A 24,676-nucleotide genomic window follows, 5' to 3' on the forward strand; every position below is an offset into this window, starting at 1 on the left:
ATACTGTAGCTCAGTGATGGCAATGAAGAAAAGCAACTTCCAAGAAATGGCTCTACACAATAGTGTAAGGGAGGTAGCAGTATCTGCAGGGAAAGGGAATGTCAAAAAAGACAGACAGTGGTCAGAAAGGCAAGAGTTGAAGCCCTATCACTTAATGTTTTTGTAGAATGTTGACAATCCCACTACTATAGTTGCCATCTTAACACCTTTGACTCTATTCCTTGAAGACACTACTGGGAGTGAACTGAAGGAAGACATACCGAAGCAATTAAATAAAGGGTGTAGGTCACTCTCTGAACTGGTTTGAAAGACTACTTGAAACAAGATTAAAAGTCATAGGATACACATAGCAAATACTGTGTTGTTGAGAGGAAGAGCACAGTTTCTGACTAGGCCCTCAGAAAAGGCCTAGAAGGAGAATTCTTTCCACACATTTTCATAAGAACACATCCAACTGGCATTTTTTGAATGGAATTGTATCACTGGGGCACTGCTACTTATGTGGCTTTTGCTATAAATAAACAGGTTGTGTTTACAATAAACTGTGTAAACATACACACCAAAAATAAGCAGTTGGGGCAACTAGTAAAAAAGCAGAGGAAAAGAATAAAAGAAAGGCATATATATATATATATATATATATATATATATATATATATATATATATATATATATATATATATATATATATATATAGGCATCTGTACTTTCAAGAATTTTGCAATATTGTACAATGGACAAGAAAAAAATGTGCATTCTATAACAGACTAAGGTAAAATGTGTCTGCTAATAAAGAAAAATATCAAGCTTCTCAACTTACATAGGTAGTTCTTAGCTTACAACCATTTGTTCAGCAGCCATTAACAATATGAAAAAAGTGACCATGGACCACTAACTGCATTTACAAACATTACAACATATCCACTGTCATGTGCTGAAAATACAGGTTGTTTGGCAAACAGCATGAATTTAGAACAGATTCAGTGTCCCACCTTCCCAGATGACTTCTGACAAGGCAAGTCATTAGGAAAAACTGGATTCACTTTATTTAAGTATTTAGAAAATTTATATTGGTGCCTACATGGCGACTCAAGGCAGCTTACAAGGATATAAAAACACCATGTAAAAGAAACAAAAATAATAAAAAGAAAAATAATAAAATAATAATCCCCTCACCTCTCACCCCGGTGACAACACACATTTTTGCTAGTCATTTAATGGGTTCTATCCTGCTCTGGTTTAATTGTCCTATGATTCTCCTAACAGTAATGATTTACTTAACAACCAGAGTGAAAAAGAGTTGTAAAATCAGGGGTGACTCACTTAATAACTGCCTTGCTTGAAAGTCTGGTCCCAACTCTGGTTGTAAGTTGAAGACTACCTCTAATACGGATATCCAGACTGTTCTTGTATGCATTGTTTTGATGTAGTTTGAGGAAAAAATGATATATTGCCAGATATCTGAAGATAATTACATGGGCACCTTTGATAATGTCTTATTCACTGAAATAAGCAATTAGCAGAAAAGATTGAAAATAGAAGTTGAAGCTATTTCTAAAATGAATGAGAGCTGCTCATTCAGAATCAATATTGCAATAGCAACAGTAGGTATATCAATTAAGCTGTGTTGATTATTGTTGTAAAGAAAGTCTCTGTCCATCTGTCCATCTGTCTGTAATAAGATGTTTCAGCACCATAGATTATATTCAAATATTTCAGGACAAGGTGGTGAGCTTATACCCGAATGACCTCTTCTCTTTAAAGTAAATATATATATATATTTCATCTCATTCAAAACATGGTGTACTTATTATAATGGATATAATGAGCTGCTCAAGTTTTATGCTTTCCATGTCTGCCCAAAGAATTTGGGATGCAGAACTTGAGATAACTTTTCTTATCCGAATTGCATGTTGTTGAACTCAGATGAAGGTAGCCCTATAATTTCTTCTGACATTTAATGCAGCTTCTCTCTTTTTCAAAAAATTTGTATTTCAATTGTATATTTAGTTGTAATATTTCATTGCCATGTGATATGTTTGTGGGTGTCACCTTCTGTTAAAATCCCCCAGGCAACAATTTATTTACTTTATCTAGCTTTGTAATAGAGGAGAAAAGCCTAGAAAATGTTATGCATGTATATATGTATTTGTTTAAGGCTGCTTGTCTACATTAGCTGATGGTTTCTTGATGTTTTTCCATAGAAACTGTATGATTCAGAAGACACGTTATACTAGATAAACTTATCGAGATTTAGATAAACGGCATGCTTGAAGCTATAGAGTCAATTCTTAAAGGTGAGTTAAGAAAAAAACTGTGTCACAAAAACATTGTGTGTGTGTGTGTGTATGGTGTGTATATGAGATGAAAATCAACTTCAGTTCATGTTCTTACCATATCAGACATAATCTTATAGAGAAGCAACATCTACATTTAGTGTTGTATGAAAAAGGGAAACATATTCCATACTAATGTTCTCATTAGTGAGACTTCTCTTTTCAAATGGATCATTTTTTTAAAAAAATACAAATCTAAAATCTCCTTCTATTTCCTGCCCTGCTCTGAAATATGAAGCTTTTTGTATACTCTCTTAATATAGTATACATGAATAAAAATAATATAGATGAAGCTTTTATGTAAATCGTATTTGAACAAGCTATATAAAAATATAATGCGATTTTTAAAATATCCTTTTTAATATCCCTAAAGATTTTTTCAAGACTAAATGATCCATTGCATAATGCTATGATAAGCATAATCAATAACTTGAAAAAATCATACTCCTTTTAGACACATCGTTAGTTCATAACCATTGATTTATCTGATACAGATTTCTGAATGGAGAACGAGGGATACTTGCAGATTCTTGTCACTGCTAGAACTGTGTTCATTCTGGCAAATATTAATCTGCTTTAGAATTGCATAGTAAAAGTTTTGACATCTCTAGAGGCAGCCCTAAAAAGAGAAGGAGGAGGAGGAGGAGACTGTTAAAGGCCTATCTAGTCCTGGAGGCAGTTACCATAGGCAACTCAGATGCTTGTTTTAAAACCCCCATCAGGACATGGCACATGAGCAGCTTCTCACTGGTTTCCTCCAGTAGCTGGTTTTCATGATATATGTAAATATTCACTGTACTGTGTATTATATATAATGTAAAAATCTCCAATGACATATATGCTAACATATATAATAGATTCCACATCATGAACATCGTGATAACTTTACACAATTGATTGTCAAATAAGTTTCTTTGGTTTACTGATGTCTATATTCCTGAGATTCTCAGGATATTTCAATAATTGACTATTAAAACAACAGAATAAAATGCAATAGAATCAAGTTTAAAAGGCTATCATAATGGTCAGAGTGGATAATTGCCATGGCCTATAAACCTTTCTAAATTCATTTTCTGAAATTATAAGAATATCCCATTAAACAAAAGTAAAGCTGCAATTTTAGGATATATATATTATGCATGTATTTGTGTGTGTGTGTGTGTGTGTGTGTGTGTGTGTGTACTCTCTCTCTCTCTCTCTCTCTCTCTCTCTCCCCCTCCCCCCTCCCCTGTAAAGCCCTCCTGCCTTACCTGGCAATAGACATTTAATGTGTCTATAATGATCAGATTTTTCAGAAAAATATGAAATGAAATCAAACTTTCCACAAGAAGGATTATGTCCTTGTCCTCATCTCTCCCAGATGAAACAAGCTAAATGACTTGAATATCTTGGCCAAAACCTTTTTAGGAACACTGGCCTGTGTATCTTTATTTAGACAAAGTCAGTAGGTTGAAACTGCCTTGGACCTGTTCAGAATCTAGTTGCAAACTGCATTTCTCATCAGATTGAGATTGCCTGTAGATAGTTTCTTCAGATATTTGATAATCCTGAGGTTTCCTTGGAGATAGGCAGAGAAAGCTGGAACAGATCTTTCTATATCTTGAGTTCCAAGTGGTTGCACTTGTTGTCAAGCGCCCATGATGATATTTCTTGTTTCTTGAGGGAGGTTACATTAGAAAACTTCTTTTGAATCATGTTTGAAGCAAGGAGGAAAGGTCAGATATGCTCTTTTTTTTAAGTAGGAATATGATTCCACGTCTATTCCAATCCTATAGGAATTCTATGGGTGCCAGAAAAAAAAAAACCCAAAAAACCTCTACTTCCAATCTGAGAGAGAGGGAGAAGGAAGAAATTATCACTTTGTTGTTATTGACAAGGGAAAATAAATGAGCTTTGTGAGCCAAACTCCAAATTACTTGCTCTTGAAGAATGTTATGACACATTTGTCTCACATTTTGTCTCACATTCTTTGTCTCACATCTTTCTTTTCTATTACCCCCTTTCTTTCTTTCTTTCTTTCTTTCTTTCTTTCTTTCTTTCTTTCTTTCTTTCTTTCTTTCTCTCTCTCTCTCCCTCTCTCCCTCTCTCCCTCTCTCTCTCTCTCTCCCCCACCCACCCACACAAAAAAACTCATGTTCCTTCTTTATCTCTCCCATAGCCTCACATAGGCAATCACACGTTTCTAGGTCACACCATTTTGATCCCTTGGTGCCATGAAAGGAGGCCCAGTTCTGTGAGCACCACATTTTTTAGTGAATACAAGAAAAACGACAAAACAAAAAGTGGAAGAGGTGAATGGAAAGCCTTGGCCTAAGCACAAGTTTGAAATTGTAGTCCCAACTGTGGTTGTAAGGGCTATCTATCTATCTATCTATCTGGCAGAAAATTAGAGCAAAAACGATATGCTTTGGTAGAATGTTTATGGGGAAATTGACGGAGAAAATTTAAGAGAGTCCACACTGATAGATAGGTGATTGTTTCTATGTGGGCTATAGTGAGAAATTAATATTCCTTGAAAACTGAAAATGACTGTGCATAAGGACATGCAACGTGATATGAAAGTGGGAGTCATGGCTTCCGGCGGTGACGTCAGCGTGTAAGGAACGAGGGGAACGAAGCTCCGTCCCCGAAGTTCCAATTTTCTTGATTGGAAGCCGTTTTTGGCACTATCGACCACGGAGAGGTCGACAGAAAAAGGAGGATTCTCTAGGACCTCGGGGTGACAGCAATCACCTCGAAGATTCAGAGGAAAGCCTCCTAATTCCAGCCAGGAAAAAAACCAGCCATTTTGGCTGGCCGGAGCGCTGTCAACCGATAAGTGTGGAAGCGAAGATTCAAGAGAAACATCGGTAAAGACTAAGTAGATCGAGATATAAAGGTATAACTATAAGGACCTAAATACATTGGCGAGAACAGGACTCCAAAAAGCGGCGGCAAGATCGTCAAGCAAGCGGCGAGAGACAGTGATCGGAGCGAAGCTCAATACACACAATGACAACGCAGATCTGACAGGCGAAAGGAACGAGTGACAGACAAAGAGGATTATAAGTAAGCGGTGGATTATAACTTTAAAATAACACAATTTGACTTAACAGAGGAAAAAGGATTATTTAAAAGAAAGATCGTAGAAAGTAAACCTAAAGAACTGAGACTTTTTTAAGATCGTTGTGAGCGGAAGGAAACCAACTGAACAGTAGCGAATGGCGGACTGAGGATTTGGAGAAGGAAACTTTCACTTTGTATCCAGTGACAATAATAAATTCAACTACAGACACGAGACGCGTAGTGGGACATCAGATACATTGACGCTGTTGCCAAAGGAGATACAACTTGCTACACAGGAATATTGGAACAATTGATTTACTTACGGATTTAATAGAGGATATTGAAATAGAACTGGGACAGCTGAGTGAAAAGAAGGCGGACTGAAGAACGAAGGAAGAAGGAAAGGAGAAGGAAGCAACCCCAATTGGTCTGATAGTGATATACTTGAGAACTTTAAATATTAAACTATTAAATTTCATCTACTTTAAAACTTATTTAACTTTGCCTAAAGAATACTAATATCAAATTATTATAATATACATTAAGGAATTGATTTAATATTATTTTTTTTTTGTTTTCTCTCTTATTGTCTTATTGTTTCCTACCCTATTGAAATAACTATATAGATTGCAAAATACTATATTGATTAAGTGGAATTACATTGCATATTGACTAGAAAGTTAGATATTAAAATAGACACTGCATAGAGATTGTTATAGATATCATTAAGGAATAATAATTGTAATAATTAATATAGGTAGTATATATTGGTAACGGTGATATAAATTAATAGAATACTTTAGATGATTTATAGAGAACTTTAAATCCCATTGATCTACCATAGAAAGGTTATATAGAGACTGTTTAATTTTAAAGTGAATTTAAGTATTGTGATTATTTAGTATTTAAGTATTAATTGCACTATACTGTTTAGGGACAAGAATAGAAGAATGAATTGTTAAAATACTGTTTTTTCTCCCTAACCTCTTCGAATTAATTAACCTGATCCTTATATAACGATATTTCACCCACCCCCAATTAATTAGTATATGAAAATTTGGGGAAAATTAATACAAAAGACGACGATGGCAACATCTTCACTAACAATAACTAAACCAGGGAAAAAATTAACAACAAACCCAATACCCACACAATCTTCACCCGCACAACAAAAAACCATAGACACGATGCTAACTACAGATAAAGAAAAAGCTGCCAGTGCACACAGCATACAGAATATACAGTCTATACTAGCTATGATTCAGGAGGGGATGAACAAAACCCAAGAAACAATTGCAAATAATCACGAAGAAACAAAAAAGAATCATGAGGAATTGAAATCAGAAGTAGGACAAATAAATGATAATATTAAAAAAATGGACGATAAGATCGAGAGAATACAACAAAACATAGTCAAAAACGAAGAACGAATCCAAAACATGGAAGCTAAAATGATTCTAACGGAGAAAAAGATGGACAATATCGAACAAAATCAAATGGAGTCAAATAGAGAACTCGAAGAGTCAATTACCCACTTAGAATTAGAAAAAGCATCATTCTTTTTACGATTTCAAAATATTGCAGAAACAAAAGGAGAAGATCTAAGAGACCTGATGACAGATATATTAGTAGAGGCCACCCAAAAGGAAAAAAGCGATATTAGTAGGGAAATTGACGAAATATATAGAGTTCATACGAACTATGCTCGTAGGAACAAACTACCTAAAGAAATACATGTCAGATTCGCACACAAAACTGTAAAAGAAGAGATTTATACGTCCATGAGAGAGGGAAAACCCTGCTACCAAGGGAAAGAAATAATAACCCTAAAACAAGTTCCAAGAAGAATAAGAGAATATAGAAAAAACTACAATTTTTTGACAGCCCTACTGATTCAACACAAAATAATGTTCCGCTGGCTGGTGCCGGAAGGAATATTAATATCTTGGGACGACAAAAAATATAAAATCGATACGATAGAGAAGGCACAAGAATTCTTTGACACCCACTTTATAATAGCAGAGGAACAGGAAGCTAGACGTGATTCAGATAATGCAAATCAGGAACACCCCACGGGGGAAACAAAAAAAGGAAAGGAAGAGAAGGAGCCTAGGGAAAGGGAGAAGATGGAGAGAGAAGGGGCTAGGGAGAAAACGCATATGGTAACAAGAAACACAAGTAAACTTAAACTAATAAAGAAAAACTAAAGGAAATGGGACGAGAGTTGAAATTAATCTCAATCAATATAAATGGCCTTAATCTACCAACCAAAAGAACACACACTTTCAGAAAACTTCAAAAATTAGATATAGATATTATCAACCTACAAGAAGTACATATCAAAAAACAGCATCAACAGTTACTAGAAAACAGAAAACTTGGAACACTATTCACCTCACTATCAGATCAAAAAAAAAGAGGCATCGCAGTATACATTAAAAGCCATATCCAGGCAAAACAAATTTACACAGATGAAGATGGCAGGATACTAATGATAGATATTAAGATGGAGACCCGAAATATGTTATTGATATCAATATATGCCCCGAATGGGAGCCAAAAAGAATACTTTAAAAAGATACATGATAAAATTAAAGAATTAGACTACGAACATCTATGTATAATAGGGGACTATAATGCAATCGTTGACATGGACTATGACTACCAAAGTAATAAAAAAAATAATTCTAGGAAAAAGACACTACCTGATTCTTTTAAGGACATGATTCAAGAGTTACAATTGAAAGATGCCTGGAGAGAACTGAATAAAACTAAAAAACAGTATACTTATTATTCAAATCCCCACCAGTCCTGGTCCAGACTAGACATGGCCTGGATGACTGCAGAATTAAGAGAAAATATAAAAGAAATTGAAATCACACCGAATACATGGGCGGACCACAGTCCTATAACAATAGTCTGGAAAGGCCAGCCAAAAAGGGGACGATGGATGATGGATAGAGAGATCATTAAAGACAAAGAATATATTGAGATGATAAAGAAAGAGATGGAGATATTTTTCCAAATAAATAACAGGGAACAAACATCATTGCAAGTCCTATGGGACACTACAAAGGCATATATAAGAGGATTAACAATCTCATTTAAGGCGAAGAAAAACAGAGAGAAACAACAAAGAAGAAATAATTTATTGACTGAGCTCAGAAAACAGGAAGCAGAATTACAGAGTAGACCCGAAAAGAAAGAGATCATCGGGAAAATAAATCTCATCAAACATGAAATAAATTTAATAACAACAACAGAAATAGCTAGGAAAATCAAAATGGCAAAACAAAACCAATTCAAATTCGCAAATAAAACAGGACGTTGGTTGGCTTATAAACTAAAGAAAGAAAAGGAAAAAAAAATAATACACCAACTACAAGATGAACAAGGGCAATTACAGCACATGGACGAAGAAAAAAAGCGAATCGTAAGAAATTTTTATCAGGAATTATATGCACAGGAAGAAATTCAATTGGAAAAAGTGAAAGAATATATAAATAAATCCAACATTCAAGAAATAAAGGAAACTCAAAGAGAACTCTTGAACAAACCAATATCGATGTCAGAATTAATGGAAGCAAAGAAGAAACTGAATAACAATAAAACACCAGGTCCAGACGGCATTCCAGCGGAATTTTACAAAATCGAAGATCAGCCAACAGATGATATTTTATTACAAGTCCTAAATGAAGCAATATTAGAAGCCAAAATTCCTAAATCATGGACTGAAACAATCATCACTCTGATACCCAAAGAAGACTCAGATCTCACCCAAACCAAAAACTACAGACCCATATCACTTCTAAACGTAGATTATAAACTATTCACATCAATCATGGCCCAAAGAATGAAGAAAATTATCGTGAATTACATCCACCCTGATCAAAATGGATTCATTCCAAACAGGCAAATTAATAAGAACACAAGAACAATAATTAATATACTGGAATATTATGAGCAAAAATCGAATGAAAAGATGGCCCTACTCTTCCTTGACGCACAAAAAGCGTTCGACAACCTTAACTGGGGATTCTTAATACTGCAATTAGAAAAAATGGGAACCGGCGACAAGTTTTTAAATATGATCAAAACAATATACTCAGACCAAATTGCAAAAATATGGATAAACGGAGAGACAACAGACCAATTTAAAATATCTAAGGGAGTGAGACAAGGTTGTCCTCTCTCTCCTATATTATATATATTAGCATTGGAACCACTGTTGAATGAAATCAGGAACGACAATGAAATAAAAGGATTAAGAACCAAAAACCAGGAGTATAAATTACAAGCATTCGCGGACGATGTAGTATTCATTTTAGAACGACCAAAACAATCAGGACTGAATTTACTAAGGAAGATAGATCAATATGGCGAAGTGGCAGGATTGAGAATTAATAGGCAAAAAACAAAACTACTAACTAAAAATTTGACAAAAACCCAGGAGAAAGAATTGGAAGAGACATTAGGAATACAAACAACTACAAAAATAAAATATTTAGGAATCTGGCTCACCAATAAGGTATCATCCCTCAAAGAAGACAATTACATCAAATTGGCGAAACAAATCCAGAAGGACTTAGAGGTATGGAGTAAATTGAAACTATCACTACTAGGCAAAATCGCCTCAATTAAAATGACAATCTTACCACAAATACTATATCTATTTAGAACAATACCGATAAACCCAGGAAAATCATACTTCAAAGACCTTGACAAAATGATATTAAAGTATTTATGGCAAGGAAAAAGAGCCAGGATTAAATTGAAACACCTACAAGACACTAAAGAAAGGGGTGGCCTGGGACTACCAGATTGGCAAACCTACTACACTGCAACAGCTTTAACTTGGATTAAGGATTGGATGACACTCAAAGATAAACGAACACTAGCACTAGAAGGATTTGACTTGTCAAAAGGCTGGCACGCATCTTTATGGGAGGAAAAGCCCAGACAACATGAACACTTCAGGAGACATTATATCAGAGGAGCACTGGCAAAAATTTGGACTGAAATAAGGAGAAAACATTACGACAAAATCCCAAGCTGGCTATCAACCATGGAGGCCCAAATCTACCCGAACACAATGGACACAGACAGGATGAAAACCTATGACGAATTGTTGAACACAGAGGGAGATATGAAAACAAGAGAGGAACTGAGACAACAGGGCACGGATATTGATTGGTGGCCGTATTTACAGATAAAATCAAGATATAAAAATGACAGGGAAAAATTTGGAATCCAAAAAGAAAGAAATGAATTAGATAAAATTATAATGCAATCAGATGACAAATTAATAACTAAAATATATAATTATCTATTAAAATACAAATTGGAAGAAGAGGTGGTGAAAGAAAATATGATTATTTGGGCCAAAAATTTTGGATATAATATTAACCTAGAGAATTGGGAAAAAATATGGAAAGTAAATACTAAACTGACAATGTCCGTGCCCTACAAAGAAAATACGTACAAGATGTTTTATAGGTGGCATCTCCCCCCTGCACGGTTGGCAAGGATGTTTCCCAATACTAATCAGAACTGTTGGAAGTGTAAAATACAGAAGGGGACCTACTACCACATGTGGTGGTCATGCCCCAAAGTCAAAAAATTTTGGAAAACAATTCAAAGTCAACTGGAAGAAATTACCGCCCAAAAAGTACCCCTCAGACCGGAAACTTACCTATTAGGTATACTGACAAAGGACTATAAAAAAGAGACACAATACTTGATAATACACATCCTAACTGCAGCTAGAATCGTCTTCGCACAAATGTGGAAATTGGAAAACACGCCACCAGAAGAAAAAATAATACAAAAAATTATGGAATGTGCAGAAATGGATAAATTGACCAAAGAAATACAAGGAAAAGAAGATACAGACTTTTACCTAATTTGGCAAGAATGGTACAAATGGTTAGACAAAAAAGACACGAAATAAGAGATTACCACCCAATGACACAAAAATAAGGAAATAAAAGGAAATATCGTTATATAAACATTGATACAAGACGAAAGATAATATATATAGATATATTGACATATAATTACCGAAGTAGCTCAACTTTCAAAGTTCAAGTTATGTGACTTGATTTCACTGTATAGTTAGTTTATGTCTAGTTTGTTTTAACGTTTATGTCTATATGTGTATGTTTGTTTATAATAAAAAATTTAAAAAAAAAAAAAAGAAAGTGGGAGTCATACATGTCAGATGAAACAGAACTAAGTTGAAGGGAATGGAACCAGCTAAAAAGTGTATAGGATAAAAGGGGAAGAAACACGGAGAAGAAGAAAATGGTGTTGCATGAATGAGGATTGAGTATATATCATTGACAATACGAACGGAGATGGTTTGATGATGTGGGGAGTATGAATGAGGATTGAACTACAAAGCAAATATATGAAGAAATGGATTGAGAGGAAAGGAACGATGGAGATAATTGGATGGGGTTGATGGGATCCTGAAAAAGAAAGGGGCACTAAGGCAATATATGAAGCAGTTTGTGCACATGATAGGAATAAGAATGGTTCATAATGAGAAAAAAAGTTATGGAGACATACTGGATCTTGGTGGGGTAAACTAATTTTACTTATCTTTTCCCTTCCTTATTCATGGCTTTGATATATTTGGCTTTCTACTACTTACTTATATCTTTCTTAGACTCTATAATGTTACTTATCCTCCTTATCAGATGATTCTTCCAGCAGCCAGGAAACTTTATTTGATGCTTCTTTGGATCAGATGCTGCCACTAAGATTCATTGGACCTGTTTCTGATTGTAGGAGAAAGGAAATAAGGGAAGCAATTCAAAACCATCACAATGGATCCTTGGTAAAACAGAATTTTTTAGTGGTACAATTCATCCTGGCTTGGAGATATTGGCCATTTTTCTGGACTTCTCAGCTGTCACCTGAATCTCATGGTCAGCATCTTCACCCAAAGAAATTGTTTTTAAGTACACAAGAAAGAAAGCTCTACAAAAATCATCTTTCTCTTTCCCTACACATTTATGGCTTGTGTCATTCAGTTCATAGCCCGAAGGAGAAATATAGGATTTCGCTCAGTAGAAGGTGAGCTTCAAGATTGTAAACTCTTCTAATTTAATGGCAAATTGCAGCCTCATATAATTAACAGAGCACTAAAAATTTGGAAAATATCTACCAAATGACTTTAAGACTGCTCTTTCTATCTCTTCTAAGGCTTGGGATTGTGACTCACCATAAGATGTAATTAGATGCTCATTGTTAAGCCAAATTGGAAAAGATGCATAATAACACCATCATTCTTACTTATTCAATTGCACTTAATTAAAATGCTTGATAAGAAAAATGTTCAGGTGCATGACTTTGAAAACAGTAATTTTAAAGCCAGTGTCTCTATGTCTTTAAATAGAGAACAGAATACAGTAATGTTAGAATCCAATCTAAAAAAAATAAATAAATGTCAAAGATTATTCCACCTTCACTCTCCCCATGGTTAGATTAGCCAGAAAAAAGAGTATTCACCCATGATATAATACAAATAGTCCTCGACTTACAACCACAATTGAGCTAAAAATTTCTGTTACTAAGTGATACATTTGTTAGGTGAGTTTGCCGCATGTTACGATCTTTCTTGCCACAATTGTTAAGTGAATCATTGCAGCTGTTAAATTAATCAAACTGTTGTTAAGCAAATTTGGCTTCCCCATTGACTTTGCTTGTCAAAAGATCACATGACCCGGGGATCACATGACCCAGGGACACTGCAGTCGTCATAAATATGAGTCTATTGCCAAGGGTCTGAATTTTGATCACATGACCATGGGGATGCTACAACGGTCGTAAGTGTGAAAACTGGTCATAAGCTACTTTTTTCAGTGCCATTGTAATTTTGAATGATCATTAAATGAACTGTTGTAAATTGAGGACCACCTGTATTCTCTATCATTCTAAAACAATACTCACATTATAAAGGTAAATTTGTTAATTTAAAAAATCCAGTCTTTCCCTCAGGAAATGATAGAGTGCAAAACAACAATTGAGAACAGAGCATATCTAGCTTAAATATCTACTGGGACAGCTGCAGAGGTGGGTTTCAGCAGGTTCTGACCAGTTCTGGAGAACCGGTAATGGAAATTTTGAGTTGTTCGGAGAACCAGTAGTAAAAATTCTGACTGGCCCTGCCCCCATCTATTCTCTGCCTCCCAAGTCCCAGCTGATCAGAGGAAATGGGGATTTTGCAGTATCCTTCCCCTGGAGTAGGATGGGAATGGAGATTTTACAGTATTCTTCCCCTGCCATGCCCACCAAGCCATGCCATGCCCACCAAGCCACACCCTCAGAACCGGTAGTAAAATTTTTGAAACCCACCACTGGACAGCTGGAGAAAGTGTTGTATTAGTAGAGTCCCTTGGAGACAAAGCCTAAAATGTGGGAACACTTTGTCAAAGGAGGCACTGGCATAGAAAGATGTGGCTACTTCTACCTTATTTTCTGCATTTCAGTGAAGAGTCAAGTACCTAACTCTCTAGAAAAAGTTCACAGCAATTAGACATCACAGTGACACATCTGGCTTTGAAAACCTCATACTGCGGCTTCAGTCTGAAGAATGGAAGATATTACATAATGGGGGGGAAACGGTATAATAAATCCTCTGACATGACAGCCACAAAAATAAATCTACTTAAGTGGAGAAGAATATGAAAATAATATTCTCCTTTCTTAAAAGGGCCATGGCTGAGAATGATATTATGTTTCAAAATGTAATGGACTGTTAAATTGACAAAGTTTCTATCATCTTTCAGGTAACAGTCTGGAAGGTGCTATTTAAATTCGACTAATGCGGGGGAAAGAAAAGAAAAAAAAAACATGGGCGCTATTTAATTTTACATGTCATGCTAAATAAAATAAATATACAAAGGATGTGTGTGAGTGTGAGTGACTGAGAAAAGACACTTTCATAAAAGTTTATGGATCTGATAAGTACCTTTTATACATTATTCATACATTATTAGACTAAGGATGAGCCTTGGTGGAGCAGCAGACTAAAGTGCTATTAAGTAGCATCAGCTGCCTGCAATTACTGCAAGTTCAATTCTCACCAGGCTCAAGGTTGACTCAGCCTTCCTTCCTTTTGAGGTAGGTAAAAATGAGGACCCGGATTGTGGGGGCAATAAGCTGACTTTGTATAAAAAGAACACCGCTTAGGGGGCCCCGAAAGCCCTACTAAGCAGGTATATACAAAAGTATGAAGGTTATTGCTTAACGCATTGTAAGTTGCCCTGAGTCTCTGGAGAAGGGCGGCATATAAATAGAACCAATAAATAAATAAATAAATAAATAAATAAATAAATAAATAAATAAATAAATAAATAAATAAATAAATAAATAAACTTACAGTACAACATTGGTGGGTTGCTACTCGTTCGCCCCTGTTTGGGCGAACTGGTAGTAGCGGCAGTGGGAGACTCCGCCCACATGCCCAGATGTCACCAAATACGCTCTGCACATGCACGAGTGAACCAGTAGCAAAGGTAAGTGAAACCCACCACTGCAGTACAATCTATTGTAGCAACCTTGGTGCCTTTATAAAAGGCCTCTGCAATCACTTATTTAGGAGAGAAGAAGATGGAGTCAGAAAGATTTAACTGGGTTGGATGAACTGATATTAACATCAATATTCTCACCCATTTGGGTCCCTTCGCCCATCTCTGCTCACTTAAGCACAGTTTCCCATACTGCTTTGACAAATCAGTCTTGAAAAAAATGCAGCTGTTGAAGATAAAAAGTTTACCCATCCCTGTCCTAGATACTGGATTGCCATTGATTCATTTGTTTGATTCATATACCGGTAGTATCCAAGTGTCATCAGAGCAATTTATAAGCACCTGGGAGAGGGCGTAACATGACAATCAAGCATATTCAGTTTCCTTATTACGAACCTGTAAACACTTATATTTGCATAACTGTTAAACATGCAGTCAGATTTGCAGAAAAATGTCACATTGAACTTTGTACCATGTGAGGGCTGAGCCAGTTTCTATCTGGACAGGAGTGCATCCATTTTACATGCAACCTTACATATCTTTTAAACGAGCAGGAAAAATGCTTAGAAATATTCAGAACAAAATGCCTATTAGAAAAAGAGGCTGCTTTGCTATATCTAAAGATAAGCAGTGAGGAATGCCAGATGCATTTCTTCTGGGAAGGCATATACCGTATTTTTTGGAGTATAAGACACACCAGAGTATAAGATGCACCTTAGTTTTTAGGGAGAAAAATGGGGGGGGGATTCTGCCTACCAGATATTCATCTGGCTAATCCCAGCACATTAGTTCGCTCGCTGGTTTTGATGTTGGGGCTGGTTGGGGCTGTGCTACTAAAGCACAGCTGACTGTTGGAGGGAGAAAAGGGGAAAAGGCAATAACTCATTGTTTTATTTGGAAGTATATTGTATATATCTGCTTCATCCCCCAAAAGGCAATGTTAATAAAAAGTATCTAAGAGTGAGGAGATAAGAAGAATGGTATGGCATACCCTTTTAATTTTTCATATGATTTGACTAAGAATGGACAAAAAAGAAGATGCTGGGAAGGAACATGAGTCTGCCTACAAACAGCCAAGCATGGGACCCAGATTATCTCTGTAATGAACATGAAGTGAAATCCAAGGGTTTATTGTAAGAGACAGTAAATAGATTAGTTAATTGGCTGATTTGTTTTATGTGAAACTCTTTATTTGTGATTGCTTCCGTCTTTCATTTTTTCCTATTCCCAATAAATTTATTTTTTAATTTACAAATTTGCCTTTTGGTTTTGTAAGGTATTTTTCATTGAAACGTTTCTCTTATGCAGGATTTCATGGTTGGGTAGGTATCCCTTGTGCTTCAAAACTAGGACAAGATTTCTTATGTTCCATGTTTCTAAACTTTGGGCAGGAATATACAAAGCAACTTCTGGAAGCAGTGGATAAACACCAAGAAGTTCAAGCTCATCTGGTAGCAACCTATTATAAATGACTTTACTAGGGAACCGTCAGATTAATAAATCTGTAAATAAGTTTTTTCATTTTTCCTTCCCAGTTTATAACTATCAACAGTCCCAAGGCAACTGTTCTATGAGACAATCACACATTGACTTCAAAATCATCAAAGCAGCTCTATAAAAAAGAAGCACTGATCCTCTTCCCAGGGCTGGCCCAGGCTATTTTCTTGCATGAAGCCAAGAAGGAAAAGATAGTAAATCAAACTGGTTGACTGAACTACCATACCAGTTGAAACTTACTTTAGTACTGATGATGGCATCATAATTTTTACCAGGCCACTTAGAAGAATGACACATTTGTAATCTCAAGTGAAAAGAAACAAGTGAGGGGCTTCCATACTCCAGAACCAAAGCAGTTGGTTCATTCTGTTTAATAGGATAGTCAATCCTGCAAGTCCACCAATTTAAAGAAATATTGAGAAGCAGCTAATAGAAAAATAGATAATTTTCCAAACTGCTCTTTTGTCATAATGCAAAGTCCTTTATCTCCTTTCTTGAGTGACTAAATTCCAAAACTATACAGCATTTATCCTTATTGATGATATGTGCAGGAACCTGAAGAGATTTACAGTACATATTGAGTATTCTGCTGGAGCTTTGGGTTTGGTTTGACTTCTTCTGACATAAGAGAATTGTGTCAGTTGGACCTCTTTCAATACTTATGGAAAGCCAAAATTATATATCATTATTCAGTTGTATAATTTGATCTCAATTATATTGTCTCTGCATGTAATCCATTTCTTTCCAAGAAGTGCATGCACGTGCATATATGAAATAGCTAATTTATATGCACATTGCACAGATAAATGGAGAAACAAGGGTTGATTTTAAATATAGCTGCAAAGGCTTTGCAAACTAAGAACAATTAAACACCAGAGAACTAATTTTACCTCATTTGGGGTAAGCAAAAAATATTAGAGGAGCAAATGCAAATGACATCCACAAAGCAAAGAAGTTTCAATGTTTTCCCCATCCAACAGAAATCTTTATTTCATTGCCATGCCAATTTATTCAAACAAAACTGTGAATAAATGATAAACTATGTTTAATGGCAATATAAAATATTCATACAGGCTGACATGATTTGTTTCATCAGTGAAAGGCCAAAACAATCTCATTTTAATCTTTTCCCCCTTCTTTGACAGTTTTAAAAGAAGAAGCTCTTTTCAAAAGAAATTAAGGAAAAAAAAATACGAAGGTGGAAAGTATAATAAAAATAATTCCATCAAAAGGCTAGTTACCAACTGATTGTGCACATTTTTTATAAAAATAGTAGTTGTTAAATAACATTCCAATAATTATATTGTTACTCTGCACAATTTTTTTTATATGAACGTCAGCATGATTAACCCAGTTATGGATTTGCAGTGAATTTTCAGAAGTTTAAAATTGGGACTAATTTTTACTTAAAATATTAAAATATGTATGTAAGGATGAGACTCGAGAGAATAGAATGAGGCACTGGCTGACAAACTTGCAATGAGTGATGTATACTGTTGTCTTTGCTTGGTTAGTGGCCAGCAGCAGAAATTCTGGTTTACTAACATATATATGACCACAGCCATGGTTGTGATCTGCAAATAGTCAAAATAGTTTTGATTAATGTTTGCCTTATAAACTGAATTCACAAGGGTTTGGAGGCAAAAATGTCTGCCATGTAGAAAATTCTCTTAACCCAGACAATCAACTGATTTCTTTTGATGTTCCTTGATCGAAATGGATTTACAACAAGCTCTGCCCACAAACCTTATACTTCTGTATTCCAAATAAAATATATTAATGATTGACTTGCAATAGAAAAAATTGATAAAGAAGAATGCCAAATAAATTTCTCCATGTCAGCAGAAGAAAAATAGGGATTTTTTTTTCCAAACGGAAAAACAAATCATTCCTTTTTTTTTTATTTATTTTTTTTAACATTTTATATTTTAAATTACTAACATTACAAACAACATGTACAATATTTCACCCTGTGCTATACATAAGAAAGGAAGATTTGGTTCTTCGGATATATCCTCATGATCGCCAAAATCCACGTTCTCGGGGTACAGGTACCGAAGCATCCAATTTTCCCAGCGCATAGTCCACAAATGGTTTCCAAATTTTCCAGAAAATGTCTTCTTTATAGTCACCATTTCTAATTTTAATATCACATGTCATTTTATCATTTAAAGCTAATTTCCACATTTCACAATACCATTCTTCTATTCTAAAATTCACATCTAATTTCCAATATCTGGCTATTATAATTCTACCCATTATAATCATAATTCTAATCAATTCTTTCTCATATTTTGTTGGTTCTATTTCCTTAATTAGCAACAGTAATATAGTTTCTGGTCTCAATATTATTGCTTTCCCCATCATTTCAAATATCATTTCCTCCAATTGTTGCCAAAACTTTTTAACTTTATCACATTTGTACCACATATGTTCATAAGTCCCTAATTCCATATCACATCTCCAACATTGTTTACTAATTTTTTTATCCATCAATGACAATCTTAATGGAGTCAAATACCATTTCCAAACAACCTTATAATTATGCTCTTTAATCCTTACAGATAAAGTCTTCATAATTCTACTCTTCCAATTCACGTTCCAATCTAAATCTGATATTTTAATATTAAGTTCTTTTTCCCAATTCATCTTCATCACCCTTTGTGGTTTTCCATCAAAATTTATAATCTTATATATCTTACTAACGAGTCCCTTTAGCCCAATTTCATCTTTCATAATTTGGAATACTAAATATTCAAATTCAGTTTTACTTCTACTTATCGAACAATTGTCCCTTACCTTCTTAGTCCATTTTTCTATCTGTATTTTTTCAAACCAGCCTAAACCCAATTTTTCAATGATTTCTTTTTTCCTCCTTTCATTTTCTGAAGTTTTTAACCAATCTATTATAGTTTGTATATTTTCATCTTCCATTACCCTATCACGACTTATATTAGTTTTAATCGGCCAATTTTCAATTGTCTTCCCTAAGAAAATTATATCTGGAATTAAAATTTTAACAAATTTGTTCCAAATTTTACTCAGTCCCTTTAACCAATAGCTATTAATTACACATTTTGATTTTGCTTTATCTAAAAACCATGTTGAGCCAAATCTCTTGATGTCCTTTAATTCTAAATCTCTCCAATGACTATCTTCTCCTTTAAATATTTTTACCACAGTCCGAATAGCATAAGCCCAATAATAATTGAGTAATTTGGGGATTCCTAATCCACCTTCCTTTTGATTTTGATACCACATTTTCTTCACTAATCCAGGTCTTTTCTCACCATTACAAAATTTATCCAATTTCTTCTGATATCCTTCAATATCTTTCTCTGTCAAGTTTAACGGTAACATCTCAAATAAAAAATTAAACTTTGGCAACAACATCATCTTACACATTGCAATTCTACCAAACCAAGACAACTTTATCATTTTATATTTATCTATCTTTTTCTCAATTTCATTCATCACCACATCATAATTTAATTTTTTCATTTCTTTAACTTTGAGTGAAAGTGTTATGCCCAAATATTTCAATGTTTTTTTAATCCTTATCCCAAGTTGTTCTTGCATATTCTCCCACTCCTTACCATTATTATTCATTAATAATTCCGATTTTGACCAATTTATTTTCAAACCTGTCATTTCCTCAAATTCTTCCAAATGCTTATGTATCCTTTTCAAATCTTTCTCTATATCTTTCAAAATAATCAAAGTATCATCCGCATACAGATTTATCTTATATCCCTTATACCCTTCCAATTCTTCATCTTTTTCTATCATTTTAGTCAAAATTTCCATAACTAATAAAAATAATGTTGGAGACAGGGGACATCCTTGTCTTGTACCCGCTTCCAATCTTATCTCTTCTGTCAGCCTTCCATTCACCTTCACTCTTGCACTACTTTTTTGATACAGTTTTGAAATAACATGTATAAACTTATTACCAAAACCTAGTACCTCAACAATTGTTTTAATAGTTTCCCATTGTACAGAGTCAAAAGCTTTGAAAATATCTAATGATATTATACCTATTTTATCAGCATTATATTCAGCAACATCTATAATATTTAATACTCTTCTGACAATATCACTCATGTATCTACCCTTCACAAAACCTACTTGGTTATAACTTATATATCTATCTATAAATCTACTTAATCTATTATTTATAATGGCAGTAAATATCTTTGCATCTTGATTAATTAAAGAGATGGGCCGATAGGACTCAATCCTTTCTAAGTCTTTATCTGGTTTAGGGATTATAGATATCACCGTTCTGTTCCATGACAACGGAGCTTCTCCACCATGTAAAATTCCATTAAATAGTTTTTGCAATTTTGGTATTATTATTTCCTTAAATTCTTTATAAAACTCAGCAGGTAATCCATCTTCACCTGGAGCTTTCCCTAATTTTATTTTTTGTATTACTCCATTAATCTCGTCTTGTGTTATATCTTCTTCCATTAAATCTTTATATGTTTGGTCAATTTTCACAACATGTTTTTCTAAATAGCTTCTCAGTTTTCCCCGATCAATTAATTTTTTCGAATATAAATTTTGAAAAAAGTTCCTGACCACTTCACATTTTTCTAATTTTTTATAGCGTCTTATACCCTTATCATCTATCAAGGCTCCAATTTCTCTCTTCTCTCTTTTATTTTTCGCCATCCTTGCTAATAACTTAGAGTTTTTATTGCTAAATTCAAAAAAATTCCTATTTAAATATCTCATATTCTTTTTTACCAATTCTATATCTTCTTCTATCAATTTATTTTTTAGCAAATTTAATTCCTCCAAAAAAAATTTTTCTTTAGTAAGCAAAAATTGATTTTCCAATTCTTTAATCTGGCTTTTATCTTTTTCAATTTTATTTTTATAATTTTTATATTTTCTGCTTGATAACTTGATACTTTCCCCTCTAAACACTGCTTTCATCGCATCCCAAACAATTTCAAATTTAACCTCTCCATTATCATTCAATCTCCAGCATTCTTCCCATTTTTTAAATATCCATTTTTTATCCTCTTCATTTTTATACAGTTTTTCATCATATCTCCAACAACTTCCTTTTTTCTCAAAATTAAAATCTATTTCCATCGTAACTTCTGCATGATCAGAATCCTTAAAAATTCCCACATCTATCTTATCCACATTATTCAACAAATCTTTAGAAACTAAGATATAGTCAATTCTTGAATATGTATTATGTATCTTAGAGTAAAAAGTGTACACTCTTTCAGTTCCTTTCACTTCTCTCCAGACATCCACCACGCCGTTTTGAAACATCCATTTATTTAAGGTCCCCATTTTATTTGCTCCTCCACAACGAGTGGGGTTAGTACTATCTATTTTATCTCTAATTAAATTAAATTATCCAACATTAATTTCACATTATTTTTGAGAACTAAATTGATCCAATCAAGATTTCCAAACTGAATTATCAGTGAAGTGGATTTAATTCAGACTCTTGACCTGATTCAAAGGAAAGAGCTTTTGCACATACCCCAAAGCTCATGAAATGGTTAAAACAATTTGATAGCACTCAATTCAATTCAGTGCTCCAAACTGATACAACAATTCTATCACAAAAGTAGATTTGATTGTAGTAGTGTAATCAGTGTTGTCAGACCTCCACAAATGTTTGCAATTACTAATATTTACAAATTGATATTGCAGAGGATATTTGACAATGTTATCAAATGAAATAACCTCTGAAAGGCTAAACAAGAAAATAGGAATGTATATTTGAATATCTCTTTTAACTATCATAACCTCCTGTCACATTCACACATGATAAAATAGTTCCAATTCAACATCCTTCATCTGTCATCCTTTATAAGGATCAGTGAGAACTTTATTTGGTTCATTCTATAATGATAACCTATTTGAACTTTCACATTTCTTTATAATTCAGGATCAAAAATGCATTTTAAAATAACGAAAGTAGAAAAGGCAAACATGACAGGGTTAAAGAGCACTCACTTCTTTAAAAAAATTGTTAAAGTGCTTGGAATCTCTATGTTCAAGCTGGTTTCATGGTCCTCGATTAAATTTGTCATCTCTTTTCTTTTTTTGATGAGGCTGCCAAGGATAACATGGTCCTCTTCATGGAGGGAATGGATTTGATACTGAATTTGATGGTGAGGCTGTTATGCATTTTAAAAACAAGAATTTACCAACATTTCTTCACAGACAAAGTAGAAAGAACTTTAAAGTTAAAATGTATGAAAACACAAATTGGTCAAGTGCATCCATCCCTGCTGTAGCTATCTCAAATTCCCACCAGACGGTGCATCATGAAGCTGAACCAAAATATGTATCTCTTGTGTACTGTGGGCAATAGTGCTTCCCTATGGACAATTATAGTTGAAATGTGGGACAGCCTTCAGTTACATTCCCAATTTATCTAGACTCCAATGCATGCATGCAAGTGTGTTTGTATGTATGCATGTATACATGTAAGAAATGTAAACTAATGTAATGGTTTGCCCTTTTTTTCTGGAATGAAAGAACTTCTAACTAGGCCAAGGATTGTGGTCTTTCTTTTATTTTATTTTTAAGTTCTGAATTGCTAGAGGAATGTGTACATAGTTCACATCTTTACTAGAAGCATGTGCAATATAGTAAAATCTGGTGGAAAGGAGCAGAGGAGGAAGGAGAGATAAGAACCTCTGGAGAAGGCCTGGTGCTTAGCCAGGACAACTGACTGTGTGAGTATGATAATCAGCTTCCGACAACTAAACAACTTGGAACTAATATGCTGAGCTTGAAGAGAAGTGAATTCTACTCCCTTTCCAGATAAATAGGAGAAATCTAAATTTGTGATGGCAAAACAACATGCAGTAGCAAAATTACAATAAATTCATTAAATAATCTGAGGACATTAGCTATTTATATTCTTAATAATGTGGTATAAAGACTCCTTCTCATTTTTGAAAATCTCAAATGCTCTCCAGTGCAGCCTCAGGAAAGATCCTAAGCAGGGGTGAAACCAGCAAATCCTGACAGGTTCTGGAGAACCAGTAGCAGATATTTTGAGCAGTTTGGAGAACTGGTAGTGGAAATTTTGAGTAGTTCAGAGAACCGGAAAATGCCACCTCTGGCTGGCCCCAGAGTGGGGTGGGAATGGAGATTTTGCAATATCCTTCCTCCAGGAGTGGGGAGGGAATGAGGATTTTGCAGTATCCTTCCCCTGGAGTGGGGAGGGAATGGAGATTTTGTGGTATTCTTCCCCTGCCACAACCACCAAGCCTCACCCACCAAGCCACAACACACCCACCAATCACGCCCACAGAACCAGTAGTAAAAAAATTGGATTTCACCACTGATCCCAAAATATATAAATATATGCTTCCATTTGCAAGTTCCTTTTAATTTGATCTTGGAGACCCAGATTGTCTTCTGCTGCATGCAATTTTCTAGTCTTCTGTATAACCTTTTAAGATTCATATGGACAAAACTATCCTTCATTTTGTAACTATCATAAATCTGTCCTTTCCTTCAGGTTCGTGACTGAGGTTTTCAGGATTGTCACTTGTCCCTACCTGGCTTGGACCTCCCACAAAATATTCTTATTGATATCAGAAATACCTCTCTTGCCCATTTCACAAGGACCTCAAAGAGACAAATAGGAGAAATAAAAGAATTTGTAGTCATTTCTCCATTTTTAAAAATTACTCATATCTCACAAAAGAGGGTGAATAAAATCACAAAAGAGGATGAATATTTAAAGGTATGCTTTAAATATTATACTGGCATGGATTCCCAGGCAAGAAATTGCATATTGAAGACAGCTCTTCCAAGAGTGGAGCTAACAACTCCAGCTCTTCAGACAAGGAAGGTACTTGGGATAACCCATAAGTGCTCCAAATACTATACTGGCAACTATGGCAGTGGATAAATTTTTATCCAGTTTCTGTGGATAAACCATATACTACTAAATAATCAGTGGTATCTGCACCAAATCAATATGTCTCATCCAAACTGAATCATACCCATTCCCAGCATCAAATGTTAGGTTTAAGATTTTAACAGATAATCTTGTAGGAAAAGATTGCTGAGCACATTGTAAGCCGCCCTGAGTCTTCGGAGAAGGGCGGCATATAAATCAAATTAAAAAAAAAAAGTTTCTAAGCCATTGTTAGGGTAACATTGTGAAAGACACAATATTCTAGTATCATTTAAAAAGCACTTGAGCCCATATAATGTTTAAAAAGGATATTAATATTTGTGATATCATGATGTCAGACTATT

The 24,676-nt window shown here is 34.6% G+C and overlaps 1 long non-coding RNA gene across 2 annotated transcripts; it reads left to right on the top strand.

The window, feature by feature from the left end:
• The first annotated feature begins 2,208 nt into the window (after nt 1-2,208).
• LOC117674896 (uncharacterized) lies at nt 2,209-14,297 on the top strand. 2 transcript variants are annotated; one of them, XR_015733687.1, is made up of 2 exons: nt 2,209-2,297; nt 14,177-14,297. It is a non-coding gene; the product is annotated as an uncharacterized LOC117674896 (long non-coding RNA). The 2 variants fall into 2 exon arrangements; XR_015733688.1 differs by lacking the exon at nt 2,209-2,297 and adding an exon at nt 12,103-12,461.
• The last annotated feature ends 10,379 nt before the right edge of the window (nt 14,298-24,676 follow it).

This window comes from Pantherophis guttatus, chromosome 1, assembly GCF_059756535.1.
Source record: "Pantherophis guttatus breed Tessera chromosome 1, ASM5975653v1, whole genome shotgun sequence".
Classification (NCBI taxonomy): domain Eukaryota; kingdom Metazoa; phylum Chordata; class Lepidosauria; order Squamata; family Colubridae; genus Pantherophis; species Pantherophis guttatus.